General features: G+C 39.6%; 1 protein-coding gene and 1 non-coding gene across 3 annotated transcripts in view; one reads left to right on the top strand and one right to left on the bottom strand.

Annotated features, from left to right (window-relative positions):
* Positions 1–26,694, top strand: part of GAREM1 (GRB2 associated regulator of MAPK1 subtype 1) — a 222,089-nt gene that overhangs the window by 13,780 nt on the left and 181,615 nt on the right. The window lies entirely within an intron of this gene.
* LOC125134752 (U6 spliceosomal RNA) lies at positions 6,494–6,605 on the bottom strand. The gene has a single exon (XR_007136760.1). It is a non-coding gene; the product is annotated as a U6 spliceosomal RNA (small nuclear RNA).

Below are 26,694 nucleotides of genomic sequence, written 5' to 3'. Positions count from 1 at the left end.
CAGAGATAAGAGAAGGAAAGCCTTGTTTAATTCTCTGTATGTATAGGCAGTGATTGTTGGGGGAATAAAATAACATGTCCCATTGCCAGCTTGGCACCTGAGGACTCTATAAATAGTTGTCTTTATCAGAGGCTTGAGGTGACAGTTGCTGAGAGTATAGTACAAGATGACTTTAAGGGGATCTCTTAGTACCAAAGAATAAACCTCAAATTAACTTTACCAGGAAACAGGTAGCTCCAGAATTGTGCCTGCCCCTTCCCCCAGTCTTCTCTCTCTCTCTCTCTCTCTCTTTTTTTTTTCCTTTACTCCATTGAGAAGATGGCAGTCTGAGCCGGTTGTGTGCAATTGAATAAAATCGCTACCAGAGGAGTTTCAGGCTAATAAGTGGAGACTAGAGGAAGAGGGAAGAAGAAAAATACATGAATATTGTCACAATGAAGCGAAACTTCATTTCTTCTAATTATAAACATGTATTCACTACTAAAAATTTCAGTACAGGAGTTCCCTTTGTGGTTCAGTGGGTTAAGGACCCAGTGTTTTCTCTGTGAGGATGCTGGTTCAATCCCTGGCCTTGCTCATTGGGTTAAGGATCCAGTGTTGCCATGGCTGTCGCATAGGCTGCAACTGCAGCTCCAGGTCAGCCCCTGGCCAGGGAACTTCCATATGCTGCAGGTGTGGCCATAAAAAGAAAAAAAAAACTTTTGAATACATGAAAATATTTAAAAACTAAAGAGAATCTGGAGTCCCACCACCTTCAGTTAACTTGGTGACTGTCCTTTTTCATGCTTCCTCTATTCTCTTTTAACTCTCTTGCTCTCTCACTCATAATTTTTTGGAAATGAGCATTTTAACTACCACCTTCTTCTTTTTTTTTTTTTGTCTTTTTGCCTTTTCTAGGGCTGCATCCTCGGCATATGGAGGTTCCCAGGCTAGGGGTCTAATTGGAGCTGTTGCTGCCGGCCTACACTAGAGCCACAGCAACGCCAGATCCAAGCCAAGTCTGCAGCCTACACCACAGCTCACGGCAACACCAGATCCTCAGCCCATGAACAAGGCCAGGGATCGAACCTTCGACCTCATGGTTCCTAGTCGGATTCCTTAACCATTGAGCCATGATGGGAACTCCTACCACTTCTTTTTTACTTTCTCCCTTCACATTAACCCCCATTCCTCTAATTCAACCCTGCCTACTCTACTCTAATTATCCAGGAGTATTGTTTGTATTTTTTTCCATACTCATAAAATCCTACATCAGTAGTAGATATATTGGTTCCAGGACCCCTGCAGATACCAAAATCCATGGATGTTCAAGTCCCTTATATAAAATGGCATAGTACATGGCCTTCTGTATCCACATATGCATCCATGGATTCCAACCAACCTTGATACAGAGACATACACTGAAACAGAATCCTGTAGTTGCTTTATGAAAAGAGGATTATATTATGCATACTTATATATTATACATACTTATTTTTGACTTCTTATTTATGTCACTCCTGGGACTCTTTCTAAATCATTTGGTGTAAAGCACATCCATATCATGGATATATTCTTATGTTGATGGGTGTTTGGCTTGTGTCTAGCTATTGGCCTCTGTTAATGATGCTTCAATAAGCCTCAATGTACATAATATCATTTATTTGTTTATTATTTCTATAAAAATCTGCGGTTTCTGTCACATATCTTTTACTTCTTCAGAACATCTTTGATGGCATTGTCGTCCTCATTCTCTTAATCTCACATAAAAGGACCAAAATTAAATCGTTTTAGAAAAAAAAAATTTTTTGATTTTTGGACAGTGACTCTTCTATCACAGTATCAAAACCCAATTCACCCCAGTGGGACTGATTTAATAGAAGTGGCTTAAATGCTGTCCAAAAAGTTGGTAAGAATTCTCCTTTCCCTCATTGATTTATAGAGTTCATTTCTCCAACTCTTGACAAAATTAGATATTATAAAGTTTAAAAGAAATATTTGCCAGGCTAATGGGTACCAAATAAGCTCTCATTGCTGTGTTAATCTGCATTTCCCTGACCATTAGTGATTTTTTCGCCCTTTTTATGTCTGTTTATCACTTAAGACTTCTACACATTGAAATACTTTTGCTGCTCTGTTGTCAACTTAATCTTGCCAGTTTCTAGATGCCGTTTGTATATTAAAGAGATATTTTTTCTTGTTTACATTTAACTTTTCTATTGATTTTGTTTATATGTATCCATTTAAGAGTTTAACATTTTTACTTGGACAGACAAGTCTCTTTTTCTTGGGTTTTCACTCTTGGCTGAGAAAGTGACTCCTAGATATTCTGGGAGGATTTTTTTTTTTTTTTAAATTTTTAATTTAAGTCTCTGGTCCGTCTGGAATTAATTTTTGCATATGATGTAAGATTTTTATTTTCTTCCAGACTGTTGTGCTAGCCCATTTATTCAAAAGTCTGCTTGAGCTAAATGGAACTATCTTTGTCAAATTAATTCTGTTCTTGAATAGTAGGAAAAAACACGCTTTAGCCACACCTGTCTTTCGGGGATTGCCTTGTGCTGTGGTCTAAGAACATATACGCTTAATGAAATCTGAAAACAATCCTTTATTCTCCAAAGAAAAGAAGTTGTGGCTAGAGCTGTCCCTAGCCTTGATTTACTCTTCTTTTCCAACGGCTGTGGGAGGCCTGAGATGTGTTTTTCTAAAGAAAATTTTAATTCATTTTAAAGCCAGTGCTACCCTGGTGAGTCTGGGAAATAATAGTAACTTGTTAAATGCCTTCTGGAAGCAGAGTCCAGATGCTTTGGCAATAAGTTTTCTCCAGGGAAGAATTTGTTTTAAAATGATACTTCGCTAGCTGCTGTATGTGCATGTGTGTGTGTGTGTGTGTGTGAGAGAGAGAGAGGGAGAGAGAGAGAAGATGTGCTTTTTCAGAATTACAGAAGCATTTTCAAGTTGTATTCAACTTTAAACTACTTAATTGAAAGTGTATTTACTCCATTATTTTTTGGATGAGGGGCACCCTTCATACACTATTCTTAAGGTATAGGTGTATTTATTGCTTTTAAAATCCCATAATGACCCACATCTGTTCATTTTTAAAAGCTTAAAATGAATTTTCTTACATTTTCCTGACCTCCTTCCAAATCTTGGATGGCATTGTTTTCCTGATTCCTCTTAATTTCACATGGAAGGAGCAAAATTAAATTTTTTTAGGAAAAACTTAGGGAAATGTAGACCTGATAGCCCAATGTCCCAGATTGTCTGCATAAACAAAAGAACAAATAAGTGTGAGAAGAGTCCTCACACAGAGCGCATTCCTTAAGACTCTTTCTACTGTGTGATCTTTGCGCATTAAGTACAATTTCTCAGTCCTGCATTCAGTGAGAAACTTATGAGGTTGGAGTCAGGTGTGTTTAAAAGTTCCCTCTCTTCTCTTTTTAGACATGTCTTTCTGAGCCATCTGAGAGCAGGGATCCTGTCTTCTCTTTCCTTTGCACATTTTACAGGGTCTGGTAGAACCCCCAGAAGTGCACTAGACGGATCAGAAATCCCCAGTGACTGGCCCAGGGCTCTCAGGGCGCTCCAGCTTATCCCTAAAGTATTTGCAGGCTCCGCCCCTGGTCACACATAGGTATACGCACTCTGCTCTTTACTTTCTGACCTTTTATCGAGTTCTGAGTTCCGGGCATGGAAAGAAGTGATCCTTCCAGCAGCCACGCCTTCCTGCTTCAGCTCAAGGGTTTTAGAGTCTTGCCCAGTCTCCTGACTTCTCAAATTCTCTCAAACCTAGAAGAGACCCAATATATGAATATGTGTCTCATGGTAGGACGTATTGAATTATATTGACATGTTTTAACCCTATGAAAAGAAGGTGAAAAATATTGAGGCTGAGTAAAGCCAACTCATCGCTCACATTTTGCTGGTAGACCATTGTTACCTGGCCATACCATTTAACCAGAAGCTGTTTAATTTGTCCTAGTAGGTTGTGAGAACATATTTCAAAAGAGAAATGAACATATTTCACTGAGTCTTAAGGTACATGTTTTAATATCTCTGAAATTGGAGTGTGTGTTATAATTAATGGCATGTCCTGGTTTAATCAGCAATGTTTATTATTTTTCGATTGTTGTAAAATAATGACTGTATTACTGGTGATGCCATCCTAAAATGCCTGCACTATGGTAGTTTCATGGAGTATCTTTGAGTCAGATACTTTGAAGTGCAAAGCATGCATATAAAACAAGGACCTTTAGTGGATGTCCCAATACAGGATAGGAAATATCTAAATTGAACATTCAGGAGCATTCTCTAAACTAATATTAGGGTAACATTTAACACTCAACAACAAGTAGGGTGAGTGACATATACAACTGTGACATAATTGTATACAACTGTGACATAATTTTCCATTGTACCACGTTTTCTAGCTTTAAAAAATAACTTGATTTCCATATCCTCCAGTAGACTCTGACCTCCATAGGGCAGAGACCTCTCTTTCATGTTTCTCATTGTGTTTCCAGCACCCACCAGTTTACAAATTGTGTCACCTTGGCAACAGGTAGGGGTTCAATAGAGCTTTGTTTAAGCACTCTTCTTCTTTGGCACAATCTCTCTCCCCCACCGCCTTTCTCTCTCACACACACACTCACATCCACAGTGTGATGAGTTGAATGGTGGCTCCCAAAGAGATGGGTCTGTGTTCAGGTTGCTGGAATCTCTTTGTTAGCCCATTTAGAAAAGGGTTTTTGCAGGTTAATTAAATTAACAATTTTGAGGTCAGGTCATCCTGGATTATGTGGGTGGGCTCTAAATCCACTGACCAGTGTTGCTCCAAGAGGGGCAGAGGAGGGTTTGAGACAGAAGGGGAGGGAGAGATTGGAGTGATAGAGCCACAAGCCAGGGTTTGCCTGGAGCCACCAGAAGCTGGAAGAGGCAGGGAACAGACCCTCCCCTAGAGCCTTAGGGGAAGCACAGTCTTGCGATGGCTTGATTTTGGACTTTTGGCCTCCAAATGGGAATACATTTCTGTTGTTTTAAGCTGCTCAACTGGTGGAAATTTATTATGGCAGCCAGAGGAAACTCCTATACACATATGTACACACACATGCACGTAAGCACACACAACTTGCTGGCCTATAGTTTATTTTTTATTTTTATTTTATTAAAAAAATCATTACAGTTGATTTACCATGTTCTGTCAATTTCTGCTGTACAATAATTGTTTATTTTTTAAAATTAGAAGTTACTCATATGTAACCTCCATTTCTGGATTTTTACAAGGATAGAACATCCATCAGTAAGCTGGCAGATAAGTGGGATTGTAGGATATGGTTTTCACAGTGCTGTTCTGAGCAGCTGTAGATCACATGCACTCTGTCTTAAAAGCACAGTACCAAGTGCTGGAAACTTGAAGGTGAGTTAAGGGCAGTCCCGATGCTCAAGGAGCTCAGGGGCCTGCTGGGGAGGTACATTCTTAGAATTAACTATTAACGTGTTTATAATAAGCATGGAAATGCTTAATCCCTGAGGTCAGTTAATATTGCCAAGAGCTCTGGAGGCAGGTTTCACAGAAAATGCTAATTGACCACTGAGTTCTTCCCTGACCACTGAATAGGGTTTTGGTGGGTTTAGAAGAGGGAGGATGCTATTCTTGACAGAGGTTAGGAACATCCTGAACAGAGCCTTTGAAGGGGGTGATAGGAAATGAGGCCCCAAAGGCAGTGGGAAGCAGATCTTGAAGAGCTGTCACATGTTGAAGTTTGACCTTTATCCTGTGGCTTAACTGGTGGCTTTTAGCCTATCCCCTGCCTTTTATGGCATAAATAACACATGATAGTAGAATCCACTCAGATCCCCAGTTCTGATGCACTTCAGTAAGAAATGGTAAATGATGAGCAGCAGCGAGATGTCGTAGCCTACCTCTTCCAATTCTCAGACCAGGAAGGAGTTTTTTTTCCTAATAACCTGTGAGCTTGTATTATCATTTGCAGTCTCTGGAGAGGCTCAGTGTAGAATCGTGGACCACATGCACTTCCTTGCCCAGCTAATGATAAACTCCATCCCTTTCTGTCTTAAGAAAACCTGTGAGAATTTGAATGGGAGTCAAGTTTTTATGGAGAAACTTGAATCCATTCCAGCCTTTATTTTAAGAATAAATTATCTCACACATTAATATTTCACTAAATCCTTGTATTGAGCAACACCTTCTTCAGCCAGCTACATCACCCCATCACAGTGTGTGGACAAAGAGCTACATCTTGGTTCCTGTGCTACCCAGCAGGGTTCCAGTGCACAGAAGTGCTCCTCCAGCGCTTGCTAGCATGAACCTTGGGGAAATGTTAAAGGGCTTTCAATATGGGAAAGGCCCAATCACATTAAGGCTCTAGAAGGATTGTTCTGGTATCATTTTGGAAGGTCATTTATTTTTTTTATTCTGTTTTTTAAAGTATAGTTAATTTACAATGTTGTGTCAATTTCTGCTGCACAGCAGAGTGACCTGGTCATACATAAAAATATGGAATGCTTCGCAGATTTGCATGTCATCCTTGTGCAGGGGCCCTGCTCATTGTTCCAATTTTAGTGTATGTATTGTTCCAATTTTAGTATATATGCTCTATCATTCCACTTTTAGTTTACAGGCAGCTGAAGTGAGCACTGGAAGGTCATTTATAGCAGGAACAGTTTGGAATTATGGAATGATAATATTCGGAAGCTATAGGGTTATGATGAAGGAGAAAGATGGCCTCCAGCCAAAACTAGTTAAGTGGGACTGCAGAGGATTGGGTGACGCCTTGGAAATATTTTGAGGGTGAGATTTTCAGGACTAATGGTTGATGGTGGATGGGCTGGGAGGAGAGACGCACTCAGGAATCCTGTGGTTCCTGGTGTGGATGCTGCTATCCCCATGAGTGACCAGATCACAGAGGGAGACGCAGATTGCAGGTGAGTGTGTTAGTCACAGTAGACTCAGTGGCCCCAGGATGTCACTAGTTGAAAATGGCAAAGGTGGAGTTCCCGTCGTGGCGCAGTAGTTAACGAATCCGACTAGGAACCATGAGGTTGCGGGTTCGGTCCCTGCCCTTGCTCAGTGGGTTAACGATCCAGTGTTGCCGTGAGCTGTGGTGTAGGTTGCAGACGCGGCTCGGATCCCGCGTTGCTGTGGCTCTGGCTTGCATCTTGAGAGAATTCAGGGCTGGAGAAATTGTATTGGAAGATTTCAATACCAGGGTCATAAAACAAACCAGAGGACTGAGTAGCATTTGATCAGGAAGGAACAGAACCAACCTGTGTTAATGATGGAAAAAGGTCAAGGTTAATAAGCTCGTGGTTCCAAATATTGCAGCCCCTAAGCCATTTTTTTTTTTAAAGAGATTTGTTTTAACTTTTAAATCATGTTAAGTAACTATTGGCACAGGGGTTTAATCACTTAAACAGAATTTAGTCTCTTTCAGATTCCAAAATCGCTGACTTGCATTTAGTAATTTAAAAGATGCCTTTAGATTTTGCAGTAGGATTTCAGCCAATTTTCTGGCCCAGCAGGGAGGAAAAAGGATTGCCAAGGATAGCTACTGTAGTTTGAGGCAAAGATCACTTATGAGTACTCAGAATCGCTGTGTCTTCTAAAATTTTCTAACTGGTCGTGCCTCAGACAGAAAGATATGGGCCTAACCTTTCTGTAATGATACTCTTTTTATAGCTCCAATTACTGGAAAAGGGAAGTAGTTAATAGCATTTTCCCCCATTGGCCAGTGGACATACATAAGGAGACACACTTTTTCTCTTCTCCATTCTCTTAAAAGGTTCTTGTGCTTCTGCCTGGCTGAGCTCCAAAGAAGTCTACACCTATGTCATTCACTTTTTGAACTTGCCATGTAGACATGTGGATTACCCCAAAGAAACCCCCCTGCAAGATGATGCACTTAACAAGAAAATTAAAAGATAAACCTGATTTAATGTATGTCACCATTATTTCTTTGTAGGAAAGTGTGCAGAATTATAATAGCAATGATGGTAAAAAAAAAAAATGGTAATTCTGGTCTCCATAGTTGAAGTGAACAAGTATTCATTGAACTTCCATGTTTTATTAACACTGTATCATAAATGGTTACAAAATAAGAAAGAATGAAGCTATCTCTTTTACCTTCTTGTCACAGACACATAAAATTATTAAAAGCAAGTGTTCTTTGGAGTTCCCATTGTGGCTCAGTGGTAACACACCCACCTGGTATCCATGAGGATGCTGGTTTGATTCCTGGCCTTGCTCAGTGGTTAAGGAACTGGCATTGCTGTGAGCTGTGGTGTAGGTTACAGATGTGGCTCAGATCCCATGTTGCTGTGGCTGTGGTGTAGGCTGGCAGCTACAGCTCTGAATCGACCCCTAGCCTGGGAACCTTCATATGCCCAGGGCACGGCCCTAGAAAAGACCAAAAAAAAAAAAAAAAAGGGCAACTGTTCCTTATTCCCGAAACAGGCAAAGCCATTGGTGTTTACTCCTGGGTGATAATTATAATTAACATTTATTGAGGGTAATTGTGGTGCTGGTTATGGTACAGTACTTTATATACATTATCTCATTGAGTTCTCACAATAGCTCTTTGACATAAGGCTACCTACAAGGAACAAGAGGCTGAGAAAACGCGAATAATTTGCTCAAGGTCACACAGCTGGAAAGTGGGGCAGTGAGCTGCCAGCTGGTTCTTGGAGTCCTGCCTTCCCGCTGCTGGTCTGCCTTTCCCAGTTCTCAGACTAACAGGGTGTGTTTTCCCACTCACATTGCACATCATTACAGAACGAGAGAATCTTTGTTGACCATCTTCATTAAAAGTCGAATTAGGCGTTCCCGTCGTGGTGCAGCAGAAATGAATCCGACTAGGAACCATGAGGTTGCAGGTTCGATCCCTGGCCTCGCTCAGTGGATCAGGGATCCACCATTGCCGTGAGCTGTGGTATAGGTCGCAGATGCAGCTCAGATCTGGTGTGGCTGTGGCTGTGGTGTAGATCAGCAACTACAGCTCTGATTGGACCTCTAGCCTGGGAGCCTCCATATGCTGTGGGTGCGGCACTAAAAAGACAAAAGACAAAAAAAAAGTTGAATTATTAAGAGGCAGGGTACCCAAGATAGGCCTGAGTGTGGTAACTGAAGTAAAGAGAACATAAGGGCTCCAGAGAACTGTTTGTAGAGGATAGGAACCAAACTGGACGCTGGGAATTACCAGCCAAGGTGGGTTTTCTGTTTTAAATGTTTGTTGCCTTTCTACCTCATCCTCCCCAACAAGAAAGACTTGGGGTAGAAGGTGACACAGAAAAGCAAAATAAGACCTGTCTTCATCTTTCCTCCTTGGCATTTAAAATGCTTGTTCCTTGGCCTTCCATGATATGTTCCCATTGTGTATTGATTAGAACAACATTAGCAGTGGTTCTTGCCTCACTTTTTGGAGATCTGATGAAAGCTGCAGATTGACACATGTACAAAGTTTTTCACATCATTTCAAAGTGTTCGTTCTCTGCCCACCTGTCGCCCGAAGCCAAGGACTCAGAACCCCACCTGAGTGTGTTTGGTCACCACATAGTATGTGAACATGGTATCAGAGTACAGTCACTGAGGGCATTAGGAGTGGAAAGGAAACCCCTCATCCTAGCAGTTTATGATTTTATGTTAAAATCATCAGGTGACTAGATGGCCTTACACATGTTGGGATTTTCTCTGTGTGGGAGTGGGCCAGGTGGCGGTGCCCTGGCCTGGGACATGGTAAAGGTTTCTCAGCAGTGGAACTATGTGCCATTCACACAAATCTGATTTCCCTTGACTTGGGTTCCCCCCACCAAAGAGCACTGAGTTTACACAGCAAGCACCCTCTGGCCCCAGGGGCCAGGTCTGGCCCGCTGCCTGTTTAGTAAATGACGTTTTATCGGACAGCAGCCACACTGTTCATTCACATATTGTCTCTGGCTGCTTCTGCGCTTGAATAGCAGAGCTGAGTAGTTGCATCACTACTAAGTTTTTACTCTCTGGCCCTTGACAACCCTTGTGCATAAGCCATCTGTTCTTAGCCAGCTTTCTTTGAGATTGGTGGTGTATATTTACATAGATGAAAGTGTAGATGTCTATAGATTCTGCAAAAAACTATCTGACGTGGGCTGACCAGTCTTATGTGCACTCGTCTTTACTCAGCTTTAACAGCGGTTTAACCAGTGGTAGCTATCTCTTTGAAAATGAGGCAGGAGAGATCTCCAGATAATCCCCTTTTGAAATACAGTAGAGCAGTTCTTGATTATTTGTATCCTTATCTCTTTGTGTAATGGCTTAATTTCCTAGGCTCTGTTCTCCAGTGCCCTTTCAGAGAATACATAGGCAACGCAAACTAAATTATTTAGTGTGACACTAAGTAGCATAGAATCCGGAAAGCAAAGCCACCTCAGTAATCACACGTAATGAATGTCAACAACATAACTTCTAAATTGTATGTCTCTTGGATTTGTGGTACCTCTTTTCATTCATGTCACTAAAAACTGTCTACAGAAATAAAAATAGTTGAGAAACATGTCCGTGATGGATAAAACACATGGAAAGAACAAACAAGTGGAAGGCCCCCCGCCCTCAAGAAGTTTAAAATTTAGTGCTCTTTTAGTACTATCATTATATTGATTTTTACAACTATTCCAGTAGATTTGGATGACTTAAAAAAGAGAAGTGAATCTATACTAATCCAGAGAGGTTGTTATTATTTATTGCTTTATTGTAAAACAAATACATTTTCTTAGACTTCACCACTATATTGATACAAGAAAAGAAAAAGTTACATTAATGTGTATATTTCCTCTTTTTAAAAGTTTGCTTTTCAAACTCATGGACTTAGAGAACAGACTTGGGGTTGCTGAGGGGAAGGGGAGGAGGAGGGAGTGGGGTGGAGTGGGAGTCTGGGGTCAATAGATATAAATGATTGCATTTGGAGTGGATAAGCAATGAGATTGTGCTGTACAGCACAGGGAACTATATCTAGTCACTTGAGATGGAATATGGTGAAGGATAATGTGAGAAAGAATGTGTGTGTGTATATACGTATGTAGGACTGGGTCACTTTGCCATACAGTAGAAAATTGACAGAATACTGTAAACCAACTATAATGGAAAAAATAAAATCATTACAAAATAAAATAAAAAGTTTGCTTTTTCTATAAAGCCAAGGAAATTTCTGTATAATATTGAGAGGAGTATATATCATAATACCAGTAGGACTATGACTTAGGTAAGTTTTTAAATATACAAAAGTAAAATTTGAAAATCTAGAATCTAGTTGAATGGTACACAGCTAAGTTAACCGATTTCTTATTAGAGCTATACATATCAAATTCCTGAAAAGAATTCTGTTAAATTTCATAATACATATTCAGAGATTCTTGGGCATAGAACATGGAGGAATAATTTGTGTAGTATGTAAATGAATTGTCAGAAACCCACTCAGAGCTTCCTCCTGAATGTAAATTAGATGGTTATGGATGCTGTTAATCTGTGTGAAACAGTTGTGACTGCTGTTCGTGTATGCTTGTAATGAGGCAGCATATATAGTTTTAACAGCAACAGAGTTGCATGTCTTAGTGCTGTGTATTCAGTACAATCAGGGTCATTGATGGCTTGTGACAGTTGGTCCTACTGGGATGATGTATACGGTAAACATCCCTTAATAAGATATTACTGCCCAGTTACTGTTGGAAGACTTCTTGGTAACACTCACTAGGGCTAGATTTTTCTGATTTTATTCTACACTTTATATAGAGTTGCATCTTCCGAGTGTCTTGAAAACTTAACTCCTATATGTACTTAACCTTGCATAATTATAGGAATTGCAAGGGGATTTGAAAAAGTGTTGGTGGAAGCAATAAGAGTCAACTCAGAAAGCCTCTTACAAGTCTTATTGATGAGCTCATAATTATAGCAGCATATGAAATAGAGAAGCACCGCTACTGCACTTGTTGACTGACCTCCTTCTTATTTTTGTGGGTTTTTTTTTTTTGGAGGGGGCTGGATATTATTCTTTTGGCCCCCAGCCAGACATGGATTTCAACCCTGGTTGCCTCTTGATCCTGCAGTATGAATTTGGAAGATTAAGAAACTTCCCTGAATTTGTTGCCTATGCGGGAGATGCCGGTTTGCCTAGGATAGTCCCAGTTTGCAGCTCTTGTCCCAAAGTAATTACTAATAGTGTCTTCTTTCACTCTATGAAGTGCCTTGTTTGGCTGATACATTATATGGACTTTATAGGTGAAGTGGAGATAATACCTCCCCACTAAGGCTTGTTGTGATGTGTGGTGATTGTATGAAATAACGTGAAAGCGGACAGCGTGATTCTTTGGCTTACCAAAAAATAAAATCTTTGTTACAGTAAATAACCTCGAATCCCATAGTAATGATGAACAATTTTATTCATATATATCTTACATATATACATACACACATATCTTGGGGAAATTGTGATAGATGGATAGATGTCTTACATATACACATGTATTATGGGGAAGTTGCTCTCTGAGATACGCAGAGAGTATCTTGGTGACCGTTTACCATGAATCAGGGATCACACTCTGTATCTTGAAAGGAATAATTACTGCCGTGTTTGTATCATTAGAGGTTTCTGTCACACAGCTCTGTGTATCCTCGTTTCAGTGTCCCCGTCTGTTAGTCTGTTATTTGAATTAACTTGAAGGCTGTGTTACCCTTGTGGCAGAGCATCATTTAAAATTTAGAGCAATTCTTTTGACAAGCAGCATGAATTACATTTCCTGGGATAACATGGTTTTGCAACTGAAATGATAATTTGTGAGAGTAATTTCTATCATGCTACTATATCCTTTTATTTCTTGCTAGAAAAATGAATGTAGTTTAAGACTATATGATTTGATTCTGGGATTATTATTTACGCTAATTTAATATTTGAGATTTACTGTAGGGATTTTAAACTATTTTTAGAAGGTGGAAATAATTTGTTATGCTATATATAGTAAGATGATTAGTTGTATTTAAAATCCTACAAAGCTAACTAGACATATTTATACATAGAACTTTGGCAGTTTAAACTCAGTCTTTAGCTTCAGCCATTCAGCTTGACCTAGTCATCCTTCATCAGAAGATTTCTGGTTTATATTTAAAAGCAAGAAATTATTCATGAATTCTGAATATTACCATATGCAATAATTTTGACAAACTATTCTATTCTTTTTTCTTTTATTCCTTCCTTCCTGCCTTCATTCAACTCTATGTTTAATCATTGGAGGAGCTACCAGACTCTTTTCCAAAATATCTGCACTGTTTCACATTCTCACCAACAGTGTATGAAAGTTCCAATTCCTGCACATCCTTATTGTCGATCTTTTTGATGGTCATTCTAGAGAGTATAAAGTGGTATCTCATTGTGGTTTTTATTTGCATTTGACTGATGACTAATGATGTTGAGCATCTTTTCGTATAAAGTGGTATCTCATTGTGGTTTTTATTTGCATTTGACTGATGACTAATGATGTTGAGCATCTCTTCATGGGCTCGTTGGCCACTTGTGTATCTTCTTTGGAGAGATGTCTATTCACTTCTTTGCCCATTTTTAAATTGGGTTATTTGTCTTTTTATTGTTGGATTGTAGGAGTTCCTTGTGTATTCTGGATACATGCCCTTTATCAGATATATGTTTTGCAAATATTTTCTTCCACTCTGTGGGTTATTGTTTCACTTTCTTAATGGTGTTTTTCGAAGCATGAAAGTTTTACATTTTGATGATTTCCACGTTATCTTTTTTTATTGTCGCTTGTACTTTTGGTGACACATGTAAGAAACCATTGCTTAATCCAAGGACACAAAGGCTTATTCCCGTTGTGTTCTTAGTAAAGTTTTATAGTTTTAGCTCTTACATTTCAGATCATTTGAGTTGATGCATTTTTAGCTGATTTTTGTCTAGATTACTTTTAAATGATGGCTTTTCTCTGTTTCCCAGCTGTTTTATCTTTAAAGTATTTCTAATGTTTCAGTCCACATGAAATTACATGAAAAGTTTTAAGGAAAATTCTGTTTTTCATTCTTCTGTGTCTTATGTTTGGTCATTTGGGGGACTCTACTTACTGACATACAGTGATAAATTTCAACTTTTTTTTTTAACCTAATGCTATTGTGAGCTGAAGAATACACATGTTCTCTTTTACAGTAGCAAATACAAGTCAGTGTAGTACTGAAGACTCTTGCTCTGTTAACCTGAACAGTTGGTCTCTGTTCTAGAACAATATCTTCATTTTCTGAGAACATTTGTTTGGGATCTTTCAATGAAAGCATCTCTCTTTCCATCAGCCTCTTATCTGCACAATGAACAAAGCTACTGAGTAGAGGGCAGAAGCTTAAGACATGCAGGTGATGTGAAAACTGCCACATCCCGTATGCTGTAAGCACTGAAAATTTACATCCACATCCAAGTTGAGTTTGGGAAACTTCGCAATGTGTTCTATTCTTCAGATAATGTGCTACAAAGTTTTCTTATAAAGTTGTTCATCATTTTTATTTTTCATTGAAACAGGATGTTTTTAGTTCTTTAATGTGCCTAGTTCAGCATGCAGTGATCTTGCTCGTTTTGTAAATAGCATGTTTTAAATTTAAGGATGTCAGTGTCTTTTCAGATGTACTTTATATTTCAGAGAGCTTCAGCTCCCCTGAAAAATCACATGTTGAATGAAAAGCTGAAGTGGAATTTTTGTCCTGAATTCACATAAATTGGTTTCTATTCTTTAGTTATTACATTGATATACTTAGCTTTTCAGGTTGTTTAAAAAATCATTTTGTTATAAATAGCTTGGCTTCTTCCTACTTTATGGTGATGAATGTAAAGGTTAAGAATTATCTTAAAGTCTGTCATAGTTGTGGTTTAAGGGGTAATGGGCATTGTATAAAGTCATAAAATAGTTTACTTAGCAGTATTAAGTAGAACAACAGATTTTCAATACTGGTTTTTATTTTTTAACAGTAGATCAGTAATGGTTTTCATGTAGCAGCTCAGTAATTTAGTTTAGTGGTTGGCAAAGCTGCCTCTAGCCACTCCAGAGGAGTTTCTTCTGCAAAAAGTAATTTCACTTTGCACCTGCCATGAAAATGATAGAATCAGAGTTGCGCCTCATGGGGTTGCCTTCTAGGGCAAGTTTGTGCACTGCCTCCAGAGCTCCTACAGTGACCTTTCCGAGGAACTGTAGGCTGCAGCGGGGACAGGAAGTTTGCTGTATTTTGGAATGCAAGCAAAAATATTGGTACATTGTCTCTCCAGATGACTCTTAGAGCACTTTTCTTTCTGTATGGGGTTGGGAGGGTGGGCTGGTGTATGGAGAGATATGCCATGTGGGTTGGCTTGTATCCGAAGAAGGATCCCTTTCATATTCGGGTCTGATTACAGAAATGGGAGAAATAAAACTGCAGTGGGGGCCGCTTTTGTTTCTGGATATAAGGGAAGGCCTCTATCTGTTGGGAAAAAAATTGCTTGTGTCTGGGTGAGCAGTCACTAAAGAGAGAACATGGCCAGAGAAGAAGCCCAGGTCAAGGCAGTGGCTTTCCTCATCTGCTGCTTCCATTTTTTTTTTTTTTTGAAAAGTTACATTTCCTTGATTGGTGACTACTAGTAGCGGCTAATGTTTACTGAGTGTTCACTCTGTACCAAGAGGTGTGCTTTTCTTTAGCTGGATTCATGAATCCTGACAGCAGCAGGACAGAGTGAAACACTGCTCTCCCCATCTTACAGAGAATGGAGAATTTTGCCAGAGCCCAAATTCTCTTGTGAACTTCATGGAAAAAAAGTTAAATATTCTTAGTTGCAGTAGATACTGCTTTTTGTATAAACGTTTAAATGCATATGGTCTGAGAACATGCTTCTGAACCTCTAGGCTTCCTCAGAGGATCTTTTTTCCCCTCTCAAAGAAACTGTACAGCCTGGGGTCCAAATGCATCTTAAGTCTCTTGAGACAGCTTCTGCTAGTTATGATTATGGTTCTGTGTTTTATTGTCTCTTACAAAATTATCAATTGTAAAAGGCACTCTCATTTTGTATGTAGCTAATAAGAAAGAAAACAGATGCCGCATAAACTGTAGCAGTGCTTTTTATCACCTGCAATTTTATTTTATACTTGTTAAATAAGCTCTTTGAGACTGACTTAGACATAGGTTTTTCACTCTTGAACTGTAGAAACAAGAAAGTGGATGTGAAACAAATGAAGGTATTTCTCAGTCTGCTTTACCTTCCAAGCTGCCCCCTTCTGAGTTATTTTCCCACTCAGCCATAGATGTCCAAGCTTTTCCACATATTATGGTCCTGTGTGAACTCAAGAGCATTGTGGAAACAGCCTTTCTTTTTTTTTTTTTTTTGTCTTTTGTTGTTGTTGTTATTGTTGTTGTTGTTGTTGCTATTTCTTGGGCCGCTCCCGCGGCATATGGAGGTTCCCAGGCTAGGGGTCGAATCGGAGCTGTAGCCACCGGCCTACGCCACAACTCGGGATCCGAGCCGCATCTGCAACCTACACCACAGCTCACTGCAACGCCGGATCGTTAACCCACTGAGCAAGGGCAGGGACCGAACCCGCAACCTCATGGTTCCTGGTCGGATTTGTTAACCACTGCGCCACGACGGGAACTCCAAAACAGCCTTTCTGAGGAATGTTCTACTGTTTGTCTCCAGGACTTTCTTCCAAACTGCAAGTTCTAATGGGTGTGCACAGGAAACGAGGATACATCACAACCACTGTGATTGTCACATGCAGCCCAACAATGGAGATGCTTTGTAGAATCAAAATGCAGTATTGTAATATTAGAGGAAGAAACAAAATCACATCACCTTTACTGGGGCTCATCTTTTCATCTCTTGAATGTGCTTGTGCTAATTGTAGGTAATGATACCAAGAATACAGGCCATATTCCCTTTACAGTATTATGCATGGCTGGTGGGTTAATTCACTCAAGACAGTTTGCACTAGGAAACAGCAGCAGTCCTAGGATGTGAGGCTAAAATATGATGTGGAGAGGCACCAGAAACCCATTGTAGTCATCTGGATGCTGTGGAGCTTAAGCAATTACTCCTCTCTGCCCCATTTTCTTCACCTAAAAAAGAAGAAAAGATGATCATTTCCCCCTCAGAGTTTTTTTGCTTTAATGAGTCAGTTTCTCTAGTGCCTTTAAAACATTGCCTTGCATACTGGTAAATGCTATTTATGTTAAATAAATTAGCGAATAAACAAATAAATGACTGACATCATCAGACGTATGGGACAAGGTGTAAGCAGAGGTGGGCCAGCAGAGAAGAACTGGAGCAGATGTGCAGAAGATGCTCGAGGGCCCCGCTGGCCAGGAGGCCTCCTTCCCTCCTACAGGAACCTAACAGTGGAATCTCCTGGGGGGCTAGACAGAGCTTGGGGACTGATGGAGACAGTAGAGGGATGATTGAAAACAATGGGTGCTAAGATCTTCCATGCAACATTGCCCTCACTCAGCTCTCTCAACCGTTGACCAGGAATTGTCTTGCCAAAAATAACCCCACCTTTTAAAGTTTAGAGATAATAATCATTATTAAAGATAGCTTGGTCACTCAGTGACTTTACAACCAAAGCATTTTAAACTGCTTCCTCAATATCTTTTGGTCCAGAAATGACCCAGGATAAGCCCCAACCCACAGGTTGTAAATCTACTGAGCCGTCTTAAGTTGGAGAGGATTTTTAGGACTGGGGAAACCTGAGGCATCATCTTAAAATTACATTTACCTAAGCATTCATTGAGTTTTTCCTTTGACAGTTTTTCCACCTGGAGTTCTTGATGAGTAGGCCAGCTCCATGCTTATCTGAAGTCAGCCGGGGCAGAATCAAAGGTCTTAATTCTCAGTAATTCTGGCTGCTTCCTCCATGTTCTTTTGGGGGGGAAACTCAACTTCATTTCTTTACAACTCCTGTTAAATAACAGAAGTTGTAACTGCAGGGAGAAGAAAATGGGCTTTGGAATTCTGGAACCTACCTTCTGGGGCCTGGCAAGGCTTCAGACTTCAGATTTGTTGTCCCTCAAACAGGGACACTGGTATTTACTCCAAGAACTGATGTGAGGACCCTCTGCAATGTGGTAGCTTTAGCTCTTAGTCTTTCAAATAATAGCGCCAGCTCAATAAAGTCAGTAAAACATGGTCCCAATTGGATAGCCCACCTTTGTCTACAGCAGGGCTTAGATGGGGGGGCCTTTTCCAAACAATATATGCTGCCTATCCAGAGCCCTTCCTGAAAAGAGCCCCTCTTACTCATGGGGGTAGGGGCAGAAGTCAAAGACGAGGAGCTGCTTCTCTTTCTATTCTCCAACCCTGAAACTCTTGCTTTGAGGGGGGTGGCATTATGTCCCCAGTTTTTCACCTTGAGAAGCTTCACATTTATTTGAATGATAATTACTTTAAAATCCTCTTTGGCGGTCATCTGTATTTGAAAGCAACCTTGGAAGGTAGTGTTGTTACAGTCTTCATCTTACAGATAAGAAAACCCAAGATTCAGCAGTTAGGTAATTGCCCAAAGATAAAAGTAAAAGTTAAGTTCCATTATAAACCTATACATCAGCAAAAGCCAGTTCCTGGTTTTCGTTTTCGTGTTTCAGGGTAATTTATCAGGATGAGGATTTGACAGGCTTTTGTTCTGGACACTCTTTTGTTCCAGGGTCAGGAAAGCATGGGGAGGGGGGGAGCAATCTTGGTTTCTGACCCCGCCCCCCACACACCCCTCTTTTCTCAGCACTGTTTGTGGGATTCATAGCTCCCTGAGGGGAAGAGTCAGTTTGATAAGAGGTTGAGCTGCCTCTAGGGCAGAGGGCCCCTGTGGAGGAGTGTAAGCTGTCATCATGGGAGCCAGGCACCCGGCCAAGGTGAGCAAAGTGTGAGGGCTTAGCAAGACCTCATGGAAGGAAGTTCACACACTGAAGCCATAAATTCACAGGGTTGGTCGCCATCGCAAGGCTGCTAGCTTGCTTGTGAGCCTAGGGTTAGACCAGAGCAAACAAACTCTCTCTGCCAGATAAAGCGTGTTTATTTTTGTCTCTTATTAAGTTGTATATTGTAGACCTTCTCTCATCTTTATTTTTTGCTGAGAGGAGAAATGGCAGCTGAAGTTCATTCCTTTCCAAGTGAAAAAGAGTATAGAAAAATGTGGGAGGGGTGTGCTGTACATGTTTAGTTCCTAATATTTTTGGTGGGAGCAGTAGTTTGTTCAATAAATTGTTTTGATTCTAGGCTTTAAGAATGTTGGGTTTTGGGAGTTCCCTTTGTGGCGCAGCAGAAACGAATCCGACTGTTATCCATGAGGATGCGGGTTTGATTCCTGGCCTCTCTCAATTGGTCAGTACAGTAATCCGGTGTTGCTGTAGGCTTTGGTGTAGGTTGCCCATGTGGCTTGGATCTGGCATTGCTGTGACGTGGTATAGGCCAGCGGCTGTAGCTCCAATTCAACTCCTAGCCTGGGATCTTCGATATGCCGTGAGTGTGGCCCTAAAAAAGCAAAAAAAAAAGTGTTGGGTTTTGGTTATTGAGCTGTTGGGCTTTAGTTTACCATTGTAAAGAGACCAATCCAGTTTATAGATGAAACATGCGGGTAACAGACACTGCATAAAGGTAAGCTCAGTTTGCCTGATTTAATGATATGAAGAGCACAGGAACTGAATAAAAGTATGTTTTCAATTAAGTTAAAACTGAAATATTCTTAAAATATCTGTTTGAATTGTTTGTATCAGATTTTCAAGAAGGAAGTACTTGAAATACTTCTAAGGATACTTCAGGAAGTAACTGAAGTATCATTCTTTGTCCCATTTTCTGGTGTTTGAAAGCCTCCTCATTTCTGGTCCATCTGTAGGTAAATCTGGCCCCATGGTAGGAGGTAGGATGGCCTCAGCCTCGGGGACATTTAGCTTGGTAGCCTGTTTCAAGTTGTAATCATCATCCTTGATGTTCATCATCCCCAGTGCTGCCTTTCTCCTTTAACCGCTCTGGAAAGTCAGTTTCTACCAGCATCTCTAGTGATGGAGTTTGAGACACCAGAGAGCTTGGGCTCTTGTGTTGCACACTGGCAGACTGGGGTTGCCTTCACGCCTCTCTTTCCACACAGCACTCCTGGCAGGCAGTTTTTATTCCTTTACACGTTTTCTCTGTCAGTCCTTTCTCTAGTCCCCCGTACCAAGGAGCAGAGCTCTGGAGTAGAAGGGAGCCCCAAGACTGTCCCACCTCGTCCTGTTCATATGATGGAAGAGGCAAGGGCTAGAGGTTACATACTTGTCCCTAGGTCACTGGCTGAGTAATGGTTGAAATAGAAACTAAAGCCCGTGTCTCCGGGTTCTGTCTGGTGCTATTTTAACCATAACATGTTACTTTGGTTGGTTAAACTTGTTTGTGGCCCAGCTGTCACTTTTGTCATTTTAATGATTCTGGATCATGATAATGGGTTAAAATCCATGCGTGATGTGAAGAGGCATGCCATACGGTTACTTTCTCTCATCCTGCATGTTAAGGGCTCCCTGTGTGCAGAGGCAGGATTGGGAGCTAGACATGGCATCTCTCAGTTAATTCCATGCCAACCTTTAAAAGAAGCTAAGGGAGCTAGGACTTGAATCTGCTTATCTGTCTTCAAAATCTCTGCCCTCTTGTACCGCGTAATTACATATTCACAATAAGTAAGCCTCTCAAACTTGAGGTTTTTTCAGTTTTAAATTTTAAAAAATCTAATTAGAGTGATGGGTCTTTCTTAAACTATTGTCCTGCTGTTGCTTTAATTTAGAAATAAAATTCAAGAGAAGTTCTTGGAATGAAGAAGGTGATGCATGCAGGCAGTCCTACTAATGAAGCCATTTGACGTCATGGAAATGACCTCTGACTTAAGCGGCTTTGTCAGGTTAATTAGTTGGATAAGAAAGGACATTGATACTTGGCTACTAAAAGAGGCCTCATATTTACTTAGAATTGATGTTCTAGTTGTTTATTTAGTTGTTTGTTTATTCTTTTAGGTTGGAAAGATATAGATAAACATATGTCCTCTTCTTACTGTAATAATTGTTTTTCTCCCTTGAGAATCACTAGATTTAAAACATTGAAAGTTTTACACACACATACCTGAACAAGTAGTAAAGCAGAGCTGCAGTGGTTGCAGTGTAAAGTGTAGAGTGTAAAGCTATAATGGCTATATGTTCTATATTGTTCTATTTAACTTCCTTGACCTTTAGAAGCTCTCCAGAGAACAGCTCTGATATGGGCTGGTTCTGTGCTGCATTGCTCTCACTTTTTAAAAAAAGTTTTATTGAAGTATAGTTCATTTACAATATCATGATGATGTCTGCTGTACAACGTTTTATACACACACACACACATCCATTCCTTTTCAGATTGTTTTCTCCTATGGATTATCACAGAATATTGGGTAGAGTTCTCTTTGCTACGCAGTAGGTCTCCATTGGCCAGTCATTCCATATACCTGAGTGTGCATATGCCAATCCCAAACCCCCAGTCCATCCCTCCCCTCCCTGCACTTGTCCCCTTTGGTAACTATAAGTTTGTTTTCAAAATCTGTGAGTCTGTTTGTGTTATGCAAATACATTCATTTGTGTCCTTTTTTTTGTATTCCTCATATAAATATCGTGATGTTTGTCTTTCCCTCTGATTTATTTGCTTAGCCAACCATGTTGCTGCAAATGCCATTATTTCATTCTTTTTATGGCTGGATAGTATTCCATTGTGTATGTGTACCACATCTTCTTATCCATTCCTCTGTCGACAGACACTTAGATTTCTTCCATGTTATGCCTACTGTAAGTAGTGCTGCAGTGAACATTGGGGTGCATGTATCTTTTCAAATTATGCTTTTCTCCAGATATATTCTCAGGAGCGGGATTGCTGGATCAGGTGGTAGTTCTCTATTTAGTTTTTTTAGGAGCCTCCATACTGTTTTCCATAGTGGTTGTACCAATTCACATTCCTACCAACAGTGTAGTAAGATTCCCTTTTCTACACACCCTCTCTAGCATTTATTGTTTGTAGACTTGATGGTGGCCATTCTGACTGGTATAAAGTGACAGCTCATCATAGTTTTGATTTTCATTTCTCTAATAATTAGCAATCTTGAGCATCTTCTCATGTGTTTTTTTTGGCCATCTGTCTTCTTTGGGGAAACGTCTGTTTAGATCTTCTGCCTATTTCTTTTATCCCTTCGCATTCCCCCAACCATGAAGTTCTTGCGTGGAGAACACTGATCTGAAACCTCTTCCACCAGTGTTTTTCTGTATCATTTGATGACTTAACGAGTTCTGCCTTTTTTTTTGTCTGTGCCCATAGCATGTAGAAGTTCCCTGGGCTAGGGGTTGAACCTATGCCACAGCAGTGAATTGAGCCACAGCAATGATAACAACACATCCTTAACCCACAAGCCACCAGGGAACTCCTAGTTCTGCCTTATTTATTCTCTTATCATAGTTATTCCTGTTGACTTTTGTGTGTATGTATATTTTAGGGCCATACCTGCAGCATATGGAGATTCTCAGGCTAGGGGTCCAATCAGAGCTGTAGCTGCTGGCCTACGCCACAGCCACAGCAACATCGTATCCTCACTGCATCTGCAACCTGCACCACAGCTCATGGCAACGCTGGATCCTCGCTGAGCGAGGCCAGGGATTGAACCCGCAACCTCATGGTTCCTAGTCGGATTTGTTTCTGCTGTGCCACGACGGGCACTCCTCTTTGATATCTTTACTCTTCTCAGCCTCTGAAGTTGTGCACTTTAAGGGGAATGACTCAGTTCTCATTAGATGCAGTAAATAGAAAAAGACATTGAAATTAATTGGACCTGAGATTGAAACTCAGTTCTGCTACTTAACTAGCTTTGAGACCTCATGACAATGTTTTTATTTATAAAACTGGGCTATCAGTACCTTTCTCACAAAGTCAAAGATTAGCCAAGATCATACATGAAAGCGCCTAAAACTGTGCCTGGCACACTCTAGGAATTCAGAAGTGAACACTCCTCATGCCTGTTCTTCACCCTTCTTTCCATTGTGAAACTAGGCATACTAACTCTGAAGTAATTTCATGAAATTTGATATCCAGAGTGGCTCTCCTTTTTAAATGGCCTGCTCTTCCTAGTGTAATGTTTTTGACCAAATTTTTATTCTATGTCATTATTTTTGTTTAATTACTATTTTGACCAAATTTTTATTCTATGTCATTATTTTTGTTTAATTACTATCATTATAGATACATTGATTTCTCCAGAAAAATTATATTGATTTCTCTATCATAAAAACAACCCCATTATTGGTTAAATAGACTTTGTGGGATATCCTGCAAACCTGTCCCCCAGGTATAATGTGTCTACAGACAAAAATGACCTAGTTTTCAGACAACCAATTTAATACTATTAGAAGGAAAACTTTTGCTGTGTTTTTTGACTTTGTACTTTGAAATACTTTTAGACTTTCTTATGATAGCTACAAAATTAACGTTGGTTCAATACTATTAAGTAAAACTATAGACTGGTATTTTGACTTCACCATCTTTTTCACTATTGTCTTTTTTTTATCCAAGACTTAATCCAGGTTCTCACACTACATTCAGTTTTCCATACCCTTAGACCTCTCTAATTTGTCACTGTTCCTCAGTCTCTCCTTGTCTTACATGATCTTGACACTTTTGAAGAGTCCTAGTCATTTGTTTTGTAGACTGCTCCTCAATTTGGGTTTGTCTGATATCTCCTCTTGATTGGATTGAGACTGTACATTATTGCAAAAGATGCTGCAGAGGTGATGTTTTCTTCTGAATGTGTGGTGGCCACCCAACTTATTACAGGTGATGGTGACATTAATCACTTGGATAAAGTGGTCTCTGCCAGACTGCTGTGTTGTAACGTTACTATTGATCCCTTTGTAATTAACTAATATTGGGGGGGATACTCTGACATTCTGCATATAATCCTGTTTCTCTTTAAGCTTTTGTCCACTTATTTTTAATAGTCGTCTGTGGATCTTGCCTACAGCAGTGTTACAGTGGTATTCCCATAGTGATGGTTCCTTCATCCCATCTGCATTTATGAATAGGAGTTCTTCTTCAAGGAAGATTTGTCTTCTTATATTTATTTATTTTCATTTATATCAGCATGGACTCATTGATATTTATTATTTTTATTATTTATCAGTGTTATATTTATTTACTTTTATTATATTTATTATTGCTATTTACTTTGTTGCATTCAAATTGTTCCAGCTTTGGCTGTATGGAGTTCTCATGGCAGCTTCTGTGTTCATCATCGTGCTCCATCTTTTCCTAAAAGCACCTCCCTTTTTTCTGACACCACAACACATTCTAGGCTCATTTTCTCTTTTCCCTGCCTCGCTTTGGAATCAACCACTTCTCCAAGGAGCCCTGATTCCTTTTTTTTTTTTAACCCAGGGCCACACCCGCTGCATATGGAGGTTCCCAGGCTAGGGGTCGAATCGGAGCTCCAGCCACAGCCACAGCAATGCCAGAACCAAGCCACGTCTGCGGCCTACCATGGCAACTCCGGATCCTTAACCCACCAAACGAGGCCAGGGATTGAACTGGCATCCTCAAGGATCCTAATGGGGTTCGTTAACCACTGAGCCACGAAGGGAACTCCCGTTTTGGGGAGAATTGATATTCTTAACTATAATGAGTCTTCCGATCCATTAACTTGCTCTGTCTCTCCATTTTTTTTAATGTCTTCTTTTGATTTCTTTCAAAGGTTTTACAGTTTTCATCCTACAGAAATATATCTGTACATGTTTTGTTAGAGGTATACTTTCTTTTCTTTTACAAATTGTAAATGATGTTATATTGGAAACAGAATAGATATCCTTGCCTTGTTCTCAATCTTAGGGGGAAAATATTCATTCTTTTACCATGGTGTGTGGTGTTAGCTTTGGACTTTTTTGTTTTGTAGATGTCCTCTATCAAATTAGAAAGATTCATTCTCTTCTGAATTTGCTGAAGTTTTTATCATGAGTGGGTGTTGTATTTTGTGAAATGCTTTTTCTATATCAATTGCAATGATCATGTGTGGGTTGTGTTTTTAATCTATCAATGTGATGAATTACATTAGTTGGCTTCAAATACTAATCTCACCATGAATTGTCAGGATAAACTCCAGTTGGAATTAGTGTATTACTATTAAAGTTAATATTTAGTTGAGGGTTTTTATCTTTTGTTGAGGCTGATGAGGGATATTGGTGTAATATTCTTTTCTACTATCTTTGGTTCTGCATTCATGGTAATTCTGACCCCATAGAATGAGTTTGGAAATATTCTCATCTTTTCTGTGTTCCAGAAGGGATTATAGAATTGGTGTTATTTCTTCTTTAAATATCCGCAAATGATCTGGGCTTTGGGATTTCTTTGTGCGAAATGTTTTCTAACTACAAATTTAATTCCTTTAGTAGAAGACTGCTTAGATTGTCTGTTTTTTTCTTTCAGTGATTTTTGGTCGTTTGTCATTTTGAGAAATTTTCCCCTTTTAGCTAAATTGTCGAATTTGCATGTTTAGAGTTGTTCTTCCATGTTACTTTGTTTTCCTTTTCATGCTTGCTGGTTTTTCTTGATAGCCCCTCTTTTCTGATGTTGATAATTTTTCTCTCTCTTTGTTCTTTGTTTGGCTAGAGATTATCAATTTTATTGATCTTTTCAAAGAACTTAGCTTTGGGTTTGATTGATTTTTCTCTGTATTTCTGTTTTAAATTTCATTGATTTCTGCTTTCATTTCCTTCCTCTTTTTAACTTTTTAAATTCTATTTCTGCTCTTATTTCCTTCCTTCTGATTACTTGGGGTTTGTCTTGCTCTGCTTTTTCTAGTTTCTTACGGTCGAAGCTTAGATTGTTGACTTGAGACATTTCTACTTTTATAACTATTTTGTGTTATAAGTATCCTCCTGATCGCTGCTTTGTTAGCATCCATCATACATTGAAAATCCCAAAAGACATTGTTATAATTTTTGCTTTTATCAACCATGCGCATTTCATAGAAATTACGAGAAGAATAGTATGTTATATTTCCCCAGATATTTACCATTTCTGTTGCTTCCTTTCTTTCTGGTACTATTTCTCTTTCTTGAAGAATTTTCTTTAGGTTTTGTGTTTGTTTTGAGTAAATCTTCTGGCAAATGAATTTTCTCTTAGTTTTTCTTTGTCTGAAAATGTCTTTATTTCACCTTCATTTGCTTAAGGGTATTTTCATTGGCTGTAGAAATGCACTGGGTGGCAATTCTTTTCTTTCAGGACTTGAAACATGTTCTGCTTCTTTCTGGCCTCCATGATTTCTGATGAAAAGTTTGCAGTTACTTCAATCATTGTTTTGCTAGGCAGTGGGTCACTATATGTACTTGGTCTGCTTTCTTGATTTTTGTCTTTGTCTTCAGTGTTTTGCTGTTTGATAGAATGTGTAAGAGAATGGATTTCTTTGAGCTTATTTGGTGTGGTATTAGCTGAGACTTTGGAATCTGTACATTTTTGTCTACTGGGTTTCAAAGCTTTGGCCATTATTTTTTCAAACATTTTTTTCTTCAGCACATTTTCCTTCTCTTCTCCTTCTGGAACTCTGAGGACGTGAATATTAAGACCTTTTGGTATATTCTCACTGGATCCTGAAGACCTGTTTTGTTTTTGTTTGTTTTGTGCCTCTTCCCCCCTTTTCATTGGATAATTTCTA

This window comes from Phacochoerus africanus, chromosome 8 (genome assembly GCF_016906955.1).
Source record: "Phacochoerus africanus isolate WHEZ1 chromosome 8, ROS_Pafr_v1, whole genome shotgun sequence".
NCBI classification, from domain to species: Eukaryota; Metazoa; Chordata; class Mammalia; order Artiodactyla; family Suidae; genus Phacochoerus; species Phacochoerus africanus.
This window is presented reverse-complemented; position numbering and strand designations above follow the sequence as displayed.